This window comes from Bison bison, unplaced genomic scaffold, assembly GCF_000754665.1.
Source record: "Bison bison bison isolate TAMUID 2011002044 unplaced genomic scaffold, Bison_UMD1.0 scf7180017864105, whole genome shotgun sequence".
Lineage (NCBI taxonomy): Eukaryota > Metazoa > Chordata > Mammalia > Artiodactyla > Bovidae > Bison > Bison bison.
This window is the reverse complement of record NW_011494677.1, coordinates 9382516-9394118: the sequence shown is the minus strand read 5'-3', so window position 1 is coordinate 9394118 and position 11603 is coordinate 9382516. Positions and strand designations below refer to the sequence as shown.

General features: G+C 42.3%; 1 long non-coding RNA gene across 2 annotated transcripts in view; it reads right to left on the bottom strand.

The window, feature by feature from the left end:
* Positions 1–9793: 9793 nt before the first annotated feature.
* Positions 9794–11603, bottom strand: part of LOC104987767 — an 8670-nt gene continuing 6860 nt past the window's right edge. For both annotated transcript variants that reach the window (XR_825165.1, XR_825166.1), the window contains exon 6: positions 9794–10024. This is a non-coding gene — a long non-coding RNA (uncharacterized LOC104987767). The remainder of the gene's footprint in view (positions 10025–11603) is intronic.

Sequence of the window (11603 nt, the reverse complement as noted above, 5' to 3'; positions counted from 1 at the left end):
GGTCTTGGCTAACAGGGTGCAGGAGCAGGCAGCCTGGAGGTGGTGGCTGGGAAGGAAAGCCCCCATGCTGGTTTGTTTCCATCTCTCCATCCGGCTCAGGGTCCTAACCCTGCAAGGCCACAGACGCACTTCCACACTGCTCTGGACTTTCAGTCTGTCATTCCCAAAGTCTGGGTGGCAGTGCTTGCAGCCTAAAAATAAACCCCCACTTCCCTTGGGGGCATTGAGATTTATCCTATTTAAATTGCACAGATTGTTTTCATTCCTCGGGGTCTGAAGCACTTTCTGAAAACTGAAATCTTCTCAGCTCTTTGCCTGTATTTGTTTCAGTGATGGAGTCACCCTTGCAACACAGGCTTACCGCTCCTATGGCAAAACAAGATGAGGCTTCCACCCTGCTGGGGAACATGAAGCCTCCAAAGAAAGACAAGCCCTGCTTTCTTCCACAGGTGTGACTCTCCCTTTTAAAGAATCTGCCTGCAATGCAGAAGACCTGGGTTCGATCCCTGGGTCAGGAAGATCCCCCGGAGATGGGAATGACTAACCACTCCAGTATTCTTGCCTGGAGAATTCCATGGACAGAGGAGCCTGGAGGGCTACAGTCCATGGGGGTCACAAAGAGTCAGACATGACTGAGCGACTAACACACACACACAGGAAGGGAGGGCCTGGTGAGCAGGCCTTTAAGACCAGCATGGCAAGGATGTATTCATGAAGTCCTGCATGGTGCTAACTCAACTGAAAAAAATTTTTTAAGTAAGCCCTTCCCTTTGGTTAATGCTTATTTCAATGTTATTGGCAGCCTGGATGGGAGGAGAGTTTGGGAAGAATGGACACATGTATATGTATGCCTGAGTCCCTTTGCTGCCCACTTGAAACTATTACAATACTGTTAATTAGCTATACTCCAAATATAAAATAAAAAGTCTTTTAAAAAAAGTTAATGCTTATTTCGAACAGTTACACGAGGGGCAAGTATTGCACCTTAGTTCACATTTATATAATTGCATGCACTGTTCTAGATAATTGTAAATATATAGATGTGACATGGATAGATATGGCAAGATATAGATGGAGATATATATATATATATATACAGTGCATACAACATGCATATATGATTATATATAGCTATTGCATATAAAATATATAGTTATAGCACATTGAAAACTAGAGACATTACTTTGCCGACAAAGGTCTGTACAGTCAAAGCTACGGTTTTCCCGGTAGTCATGTATGGATGTGAAAGGTGGACTATAAAGAAAGCTGAGCCCCGAAGAATTGATGCTTTTGAACTGTGGTATTGGAAAAGACTCTTGAGAGTCCCCTGGACTGCAAGGCGATCAAACCAGTCAATCCTAAAGGAATTCAGTCCTGAATATTCATTGGAAGGACTGATGCTGAAGCTGAAGCTCCAATACTTTGGCCACCTGATGCAAAGATCTGACTCATTAGAAAAGACCCTGATGCTGGAAAGATGAAGACAGGAGAAGGGGATGAAAGAGTATGAGATGGTTGGAAGGCATCACCAACTCAATGGACATGAGTTTGAGCAAGCTTTGGGAGTTGGTGATGGAGAGGGAAGCCTGGCGTGCTGCCAGTCCATGGGATCCCAAAGAACTGGATATGATTGACTGAACTGATTGCCTATAATTACATAATGCTCCACTTATTTAGAAACCTTGTACTTCTGAGCAGATATTGTTTGGAAAACACTTTTGGCACTTAATATAACACTCTTATATTAAATAGAGTTGAGGTTCAAGATTCCTCTGGCTCCAACTTGAAAAGCAAGGTTCCATTTCCTTCTAACAGAAGAGTTCTTGATCCTATTAGACACTGTGCTCACTTTTTTATCATGGAAATTTTGTAATACCTCCTTAACTATCTTGAAATGAAATTTATAGTTGATATCATTTACCTACAACTTAATTTAAAAAAATCAATACAATGCTCCAAGTAAAATATAAAGGAGAGATAAAAAGGAAGACATTAATACTAATATGACACAGGGACACGATGTAGCATCCCTTACATGTAGAGTCACATATGAAAGTGACAGCTGCAAGTGAAGGCTTATACAAGTGTCTCATATTGACAAGTAAAATATCCCAAATTGGTGATACTATTAGTATTTTTTGAAATGACAAATAACTCTTAGTAAAGCAAGCAAAACAAAGTGTGATCTTCCCCTTTCTACTTTATAATTACATTCATGAAATTCAGTGTATATGAAAGCCATGCAAAAATATTTTGTGTTTATAGGTAAAATGAGTTGGGTTCCAGGCTCTGGTAATCGTAAATACAGTGTTTGGTTTATTTGGTTTTCGTACACAAAGATCTGATGGGGTATTCAAAGTTGATGAAAGTGTCCCATGCCAACAACACTACCCAAATATTGTGACAACTAATCCTCTCTCCCACACAGGTTTCCAGAACATCTCCTCAGGGTAATTCCAAACCATCTTACCTTTTAAAGTGAAGTGAAAGTCACTCAGTCGTGTCCGACTCTTTTCAATCCCCTGGAGTATACAGTCCATGGAGTTCTTCAGGCCAGAATACTGGAGTGGGTAGCCATTCTCTTCTCCAGGGGATCTTCCCAACCCAGGAATCGAACCCAGGGCTCCCACATTGCAGATTCTTTACCAGCTAAGCCACAAGGAAAGCCTTACCTTTTAAACCACTGTTCTAGATAGAATTCTGACTCCAACAAGAACACAGTGTTGGCATATTTTATTCACTGTTTTGAGATTTGAATCAAAGAATGGAAGGCGAAGTTGCTGAAAACCAGACTTTTCTTTTTTTAAATAGATGGAACACTGTTATTCTTTTAATTTTACTGTTGTTATTATGGCCATGCCATGAAGCATGCAGCATCTTAGTTCCCTGACCAGTGATCGAATCCATACCCCCTGCAAGGAAGTGCAGAGTCCTAACCACTGGACTGCCAGGGAAGTCCACAGGCTGGGTGGTAAAATGATCATAATAAAAGGAATAGCTTCTGAGAACTTGGCACTTTGAGATTAGGCTGAAATGACTTATTTATTCACAAATCAAAAAAAAGCTAGGTCTCCAAAAGCTTTTCTAAGCATTTTATATAAGAGCAGCTTGTCCCAAGGCCAGGTGATGCCTTAGCAGCTCAGCCATGGAGAATAACACGGCAGCCCAAAATGAGGCCAGTGATGAGCTCAATGAAACGAGGGCATGAGATACAGAATTCTCAGCTTCTCCATCTCCAAACAGCTGCCTGTCTGTAAGAACCATGTCAAGCCTGCTTGAGCACAGCGTCCCTTCTGCAGGGCTAAGTGTCATTTGCTTGTCTGGAAATAACATAAATCCCAAGAAGATTCTATATGCTATCTACCAAATAGACATGGAGTTGTCCAAACAAAGAAGCCTATACTAAGAAGAAGGAGATGAGGCAAGAATTTTCAACTTTGGCTGCACACTGAGATCATTTAGGAAAACATCAAAAAAAATAAGGGTGGCTAGGCCCTTCCCTTTGGTATTCATTTTTTCTAGTATATGAACTAAAGCATTGCTTGCCTTATCAGTAAACAAAGGATATTATAGTCGATGATGAACCCTGAGGGAACTCAGGATGGAGACAAAGGGGATGCCCATTGCCAAGCCCATTTAGCAATCAGCCTATGCAATAGGACTTGTTAATTCTCTTCCACAAAAGCACATACTAGGCTTCATTCATTTTCCTCTAAAAATATCTTGTATTTTAATTTCTATCCATTTATGTTCTATAAATGGATAGAAATTTATGTTCTAGAAACCTGATGCGAAGAACTGACTCATTGGAAAAGACCATGATGATGGGAAAGATTGAAGGTGGGAGAAGGGGACGACAGAGGATGAGATAGTTGGATGGCATCACCAACTCAATGGACATGAGTTTGAGCAAGCTTTGGGAGTTGGTGATGGACAGGGAAGCCTGACGTGCTGCAGTCCATGGGGTTGCAAAGAGTCATACACGACTGAGCAACTGAACTGAACTGAACTGATGTTCTATAAATACCAACCCCAGACTTGTGAAACCAGCACTTTTCTGGACCTTAGGGCTCCACCAAATGGACTAGCATCTTCATTATAATGTACAGTCTACCCAGAAAGTGTAAGGTGATCTGTGGTATTGAGACTGAAAGAACAGGGTGGGAGAGTCAAGCTATTACTCACTTCACTCCTTTGCTACCACCAGGAACAGAGGGAGAGAGGGTTTAGCTCCCAGGCTGTAGAGTGGTGAGCTGGGCTAAGTGATGGGCAGGATTCACCTGGCCAAGGCTAGAGGCAGATCCAAGGGGCTTCACCCTAAGAGCGGGATGAGCGGCCTCTAGGGGCCTCCTTCCTCTAAACCCAGTTCAAATCACAACCTCCAGAGCAGCCCAAACAGATGAGCAATCCAAGGAAGAAGAAGGGATTGCACTCCTTCCTGAGAGCTAGATCAAAATCCCTCTAATCCAGCAAACTGTACCTGGAAGGATCTTATTTGCAAAGGACAGAATCCAACTCCAATACCTGAAGAAGGAAGAATAGCATTTGAAGGCTATTCGGGAGCTCCCACTTCTGTGAGGACGCTGGAGGGTCAGGCTTAGAGACAGTGTCGAAGGAGGCTGGGCAGCTGCCAGAACCACCAGCCAGTCCAACGAGGACACCACTGCTGCTGTCGCGGACATGAGACACACCCCGCCCCTGCAGCCTGTCCACCACTGATGCTGGCACGAGGTAGTGGGCACTGCTGTGGGCATTACTGCCCCTGCCTTTGGGAACTTGACGTTGCTCCTCCAGCACCCCACCCCCCCACCTGTCGGTGCTTTCTTCACCTGCTTGTTGAAGAGGTGCTGCGCTGTGCTTAGTCGCTCGGTTGTGTCTGACTCTTTGCCACCCCATCGACTGTAGCCTGCCAGGCTCCTCTGTCAGTCAGATTTTCCAGGCAAAGATACTGGAATGGGTTGCCATGCCCTCCTCCAGAAGATCTTCCCAACCCAGGGATTGAACCCAGGTCTCCTGCATTGTAGACAGATTCTTTACCATCTGAGCCACCAGGGAAGCCCTGAAGAGATGCAGCCCTCCAAAAGACAAGCAGGCTAGGCCAGGCTGGGGAAGAGAAAGCAATTCCCCAAAGGACTGAATCTCAAAACATACACTCTGGTCCTGTGGCGGTGAAAGTAAACACCCCTGTGTGTGATATCGACATATGAGCATCCCAGCCCCTGGGAGATGCAGTGGGAAAGGGCTGGGAGGAGGGCTGCTGTCCACACTCTTGGAATGAGTTCCCCTATGGATGACTTTTCTAGGGAAAAAGGCTTGTTTTTTAAAAACAAATATTTTCATAGATTGGGAAAGACGTGATTTTGTTGTTGTTATGTAACTGCAGTATCCTCTTATGCTTTCTTTTTCAAAGGAAGATGTATTTTTCGCTTGATTTAGAAGATAATTCTTTTTAAAAAATAATTTATTTGTTTGGCTGCACCGGGTCTCAGCTGCAGCACACTGGATCCTCGATCTTCGGTTTTGACATGCAGGATCTTTAGTTGAGGCTGACTGGACCAGTCAAGTCCCAGCTTTGAGAGACTGGGAAGAACGCTCTCTGAATCTCTTGGCAGCAACTCCATTAACTGGGGGAGCACAGAACTGTCCTGAGTAACTCACGTAGCTGTTTTTCAGGATTCGATTGGCAAATATGTGTAAATATAGCAATAAGATTATTTCATTATTAATGAAAGTACTTGCAAAGTACATCAAAGGAACCAGCTTTTCTGTTGTGTTTGGATTTGTTTGCTAAAGATACATTCTATACGGAACAGGCTGAAACAGAAAACGAAGCCTCAGTGCCTGGACCTTTCTAATAGAAGCACCTACATAAGAATATAAGAAGTCAGTTAACACAAACTGAGCGAGTTCATTTACTATGGTAGGCAAATTCCAATTTCTTCAATCAGCATAATCTACGGAACAAAAAATTAATTCAGTGTTTTTATAACAGTGTGGTTATCTTATTCCGTGACTTATTCTGTGACTGAAAGTCACATTCCTGATGACTGAAAGACAGCTAAATTCTTAACAGTTAAATATCCTACGGATTCTTTTAGAAATAGTTTTATTTACTTATTTTTGGCTGTGCTGGGTCTTCACTGTTGTGCAGGCTTTTCTCTAGTTGCGATGCATGGGCTTCTCACTGCAGAGGCTTCTGCTGCTGCGGAGCACGGCCCTAGGGCTTCAGTAGTCGCGCCTCCCAGCTTCTAGAGCACAGGCTCAATAGCTGCGGTGCACGGGCTTAGCTGCTCCACAGCATGCTGGATCTTCCTGAACCAGGGACTGAACCTGTGTCTCCTGCATTGGCAGGGGGATTTTTCACCACTAAGCCACCAGGAAAGCCTCCTATGGATTATCTTGAGAAGCCTGATTTTAATCAATCAGATCAGATCAGATCAGTCGCGTCCGACTCTCTGCGACCCCATGAATCGCAGCACGCCAGGCCTCCCTGTCCATCACCAACTCCTAGAGTTCACTGAGACTCACGTCCATCGAGTCAGTGATGCCATCCAGACATCTCATCCTCTGTCGTCCCCTTCTACTCCTGCCCCCAATCCCTCCCAGCATCAGGGTCTTTTCCAATGAATCAACTCTACACATGAGGTGGCCAAAGTACTGGAGTTTCAGCTTTAGCATCATCCCTTCCAAAGAAATCCCAGGGCTGATCTCCTTCAGAATGGACTGGTTGGATCTCCTTGCAGTCCAAGGGACTCTCAAGAGTCTTCTCCAACACCACAGTTCAAAAGCATCAATTCTTCAGCGCTCAGCCTTCTTCACAGTCCAACTCTCACATCCATACATGACCACAGGAAAAACCATAGCCTTGACTAGACGAACCTTTGTTGGCAAAGAAATGTCTCTGCTTTTGAATATGCTATCTAGCTTGGTCATAACTTTCCTTCCAAGGAGTAAGCGTCTTTTAATTTTATGGCTGCAGTCACCATCTGTAGTGATTTTGGAGCCCAGAAAAATAAAGTCTGACACTGTTTCCACTGTTTCCCCATCTATTTCCCATGAAGTGGTGGGATCGGAAGCCATGATCTTCATTTTCTGAATGTTGAGCTTTAAGCCAACTTTTTCACTCTCCACTTTCACTTTCATCAAGAGGCTTTTGAGTTCCTCTTCACTTTCTGCCATAAGGGTGGTGTCATCTGCATATCTGAGGTTACTGAGATTTCTCCCAGTAATCTTGGTTCCAACTTGTGCTTCATCCAGCCCAGCGTTTCTCATGATGTACACTGCATATAAGTTAAATAAGCAGGGTGACAGTATACAGCCTTGATGTACTCCTTTCCCTATTTGGAACCAGTCTGTTGTTCCATGTCCAGTTCTAACTGTCGCTTCCTGACCTGCATACAGATTTCTCAAGAGGCAGGTCATGTGGTCTGGTATTCCCATCTGTTGAAGAATTTTGCAGTTTGTTGTGGTACACACAGTCAAAGGCTTTGGTGTACTCAATAAAGATGTTTTTCTGGAACTCTTTTGCTTTTTAAATGATCAAACAGATGTTGGCAATTTGTTCTCTGGTTCCTCTGCCTTTTCTAAATCCAGCTTGAACATCTGGAAGTTCACAGTTCACATACTGTTGAAGTCTGGCTTGGAGAATGTTGAACATTACTTTACTAGCATGTGAGATGAGTGCAATTGTGCAGTAGTTTGAGCATTCTTTGGCACTGCCTTTCTTTGGGATTGGAATGAAAACTGACCTTTTCCAGTCCTGTGGCCACTGCTGAGTTTTTCAGATTTGCTGGCATATTGAATGCAGCACTTTCACAACATCATCTTTTAGGATTTGAAATAGTTCAACTGGAATTCCATAACCTCCACTAGCTTTGTTCATAATGATGCTCCCTAAGGCCCACATGACTTTGCATTCCAGAATGTCTGGCTCTAGGTTGGTGATCATACCATCGTGATTGTCTGGGTCGTGAAGATCTTTTCTGTATTGTTCTGTGTATTCTTGCCACCTCTTCTTAATATCTTCTGCTTCTATTAGATACCTACCATTTCTGTCCTTTATTGTGCCCATCTTTGCATGAAATGTTCCCTTGATATCTCTAATTTTCTTGAAGAGATCTTTAGACTTCCCATTCTATTGTTTTCCTCTATTTCTTTGTATTAATCACTGAGGAAGGCGTCCTTATTTCCCCTTGCTATTCTTTGGAAAGGAAAGGAAAGTGAAGTTGCTCAGTCGTGCCCAACTCTTTGAGACCCCATGGACTGTAGCCTACCAGGCTCCTCTGTCCATGGGATTTTCCAGGCAATAGTACTGGAGTGGATTGCCATTTCCTTCTCCAGGGGAATCTTCCCGACCCAGGGATTGAACCCAGGTCTCCCTCATTGTAGACAGACGCTTTACCACCTGAGCCACCAGGGAAGAACTCTGCATCAAATGGGTATATCTTTCCCTTTATGGGTATATATTTCTCAGCTTTCCCACTGATGGATTGAAGTTTCATTTTCTCAGGTCTGTTAAATCACTTACCATTGATCTGTAAGTTTTTCAGCTTCCATAAATTTGTTGCTATTGTCTCCTCTCCTATTTTCCTAATCTGTGTGAGCTTAGGTCCTAAAACACTTATTTTTTTCTGTTCAAATGGGAGGAAAATTAAACACATATGTTCAACCCACTACTTTAACCTGCAAGTTCAAAAGAGTCTATTCATTCTGCAAGGTTCAATTCTTCAAGAGGCATTCTTCTGACTTATTTGCCTTTGGCAGAATTAATCTTGTCCTTCAAAGCATTCAATAATTTTTAGTACAATAATTAGATTCCCAAAAGAGTAGTGGTGAACCTTCTAAAAAATCAAACACTTATTTTGATATGTTGTTGTTGTTCAGTCGCTAAGTCATGTCTGACTCTCTGCAACCTCAGGGACTACAGTATGCCAGGCTTCCCTATCCTTCAATATATACCAGAGTTTATTCGAATTCATGTCCATTGAGTCAGTGATGCTATCTAACCATCTCATCCTCTGCTACCCTCTTCTCCTTTCGCCTTCAATCTTTCTCAGCATCACGGTCTTTTCCAATGAGTCGGCTCTTTGCATCAGGTGGCCAGAGTATTGGAGCTTCAGCTTCAGTATCAGTCCTTCCAATGAATATTCAGGGTTGACTTCCTTTAGGATTTACTGGTTTGATCTCCTTGCTGTGCAAGGGACTCTCAAGAGTCTTCTCCAGCACCACAATTATTTGGATATATTTTCTACCAACTACATTTTTAATTCTTCTTCTTTTTTTGCTGTCTTTCCACATTAAAACTGAAAATCAGCACCTCCGCAGCACAGAAGCCTGTTTATACATCATAAATCAATTTTTTGAATTTATCGCCCTCTAGTGGCATTTCAAGAAACTAACTTCAGGTACAGCCTATGGGTTGTCTTTAAAGAGAAAATATCTGATATTATTGACATTAAATTCTCAAAGGAATGCATTGCTCTATTTAAAAAATTTTTCCTAATTGAATATGCATAGCTTTTATAATCAAAGAAAGCTACAATTTTCAAAATCATTCAATGAGTTTCTTTTATAATATAATTACATTAGGAAGCTATACGAAAGTTCCAATACAAATTATATGTTTTAAAAATACAACCTATTTGTAATGTTTACTTTGCTTTCCTTATTTCTCAGTCTGACTGAGTTGAATTACAATAGCCTTCAAATGAATTATTTATAATTCAAACGGTAAGTAAATATCTGATGTTCTTTACAACAGAAAATGTTTTATTTTATATACCAAAACCCTGAACTGAGCTGTTTCTGCTCAAATTAAAAATCAACCTAAAATCTTTAATATGTAGGTTTAATCATGTTTATTTAAACATAGACATATAAAATGTACAAGATAAACTTTCTTGGATGATATATTTAAGGAGAGGATCATAATTTGCACACACCTCCCTCATCACGGGGTCATCATGCTGGTCTGTGCTTGTCAACAAGGCTACACATGGAAATGCAGGAGGCAGAGCAGACGCCCCTGTTTGGGTTCAAAATGAGATAGGACATGATTTGTACAGTTCTCAGAAATGTTTTAAGCAATTGCATAACACCACACAAGAAGAGAAACTACCAGAAAAAAGCATTATTTAACTCACAAATCACATATGTGTATCTATATATATGCATTTATATATGGCACGCATACATATGTATCTAACCCGAATAAAATTATTTAAACTTTCAAATGTTTTACATAGCAAAGAAGTTCATGCCAAGCAAATATAAGAGAAATGTGTATTATCAGATGAAAACCACAGAAGATAAAGATGAGAGATACACCCCTATCCTTCCCCATTCCTCTGAAAGCAGAAGCAGTGCCGGGCCACAGGAGTTCAACATTCTGAGCTCAGAGTCTTTCTAGTTCCTGCTCAGCACAATTGGTCATTTCTGTGAACTAGTGACAGCCTGCATTTTCCATTTCTTCCTCCTCCTTTTTTCCCCCCAAATCAGCATTCTTATTCCAGTTATCCTGCTCTTACTACTTCATACTGGGTATGATCAGAGCAGATAACTTGTCATTTGGTTTATAAGTGGCTGGACCAAGAGGAGCCCCATCTGAGCCTCCCTTACAGAGCCTAGACACAGAGCTGGAGGCACCAGCTGAACAGGATTGGGGTGGTCTCCACTTGGGACGGGATGGATGAGTGTGCCTTCTGTGCAGACAGAGGGTGTGCATGGATATGTGTGTTTTACCATGACTGTGGCAGAGACTGTTAGTTGTCCAGATATTCGATCTCCCCTCTCTCTACAAGGGACTTTCAACTGTTCATAGGTAACTGTTCACAGAACCAAAAAGAACATTCTGCTCAGCCTCTTCTGCAATGAGTGTGTGGTTATGTGACTAAGTACCAACTAAGTTCCAGATGGGATAGAAGCATGAATAATGTGTATGGCTTCTGGGTGTGACCTTAAAAGCACATTCTTCCTTCCAATTTTTTCCTCTTTCTGCTGGCTGGAAGGCACTCAGAGTGCTGAGCTGTCTGGAACACGGGGCTAAGGAAGGGATACTAGAATGGTGGGGGGACAAGATAGAAGGACCCCAGGCCCCAGACATCTTTGTGTTACAAGGCCAAGCTTTAACCTCCCAGATAAACCTCTACGTCATCTAAGCCACTGCTCTTCAAGGTCTTTTCTTACACAGTCAAATCTTTATTGGAAAAAAAAAAAAAAAGCCATGCCCAAGAAGGAAGCAGATCTCATTAAGTGTAAAATCTAACCAAATTTGGAGATTTGAGGGAAACATTCTGGAGAAAAGTTTAATCTCTGATCTAAAGAATGTGAGGGGGATTTCTCTGGTGGTCCAGTGGGTGGGACTCTATCCTCCTAATGCAGGGGGCCAGCGTTCGATACCTGATCAGGGAACTAGATCCCACATGCCTCAACTAAAAAATATTCACAGGCTGTAACTAAAGATCCTGTGTGCCACAACTAAGACATGGTGCAGCCAAATAAATAAATAAATACATATATATATTGGTGATGGACAGGGAGGCCTGGCGTGCTGTGATTTATGGGGTCGCAAAGAGACAGACACGACTGAGAGACTGAACTGATCT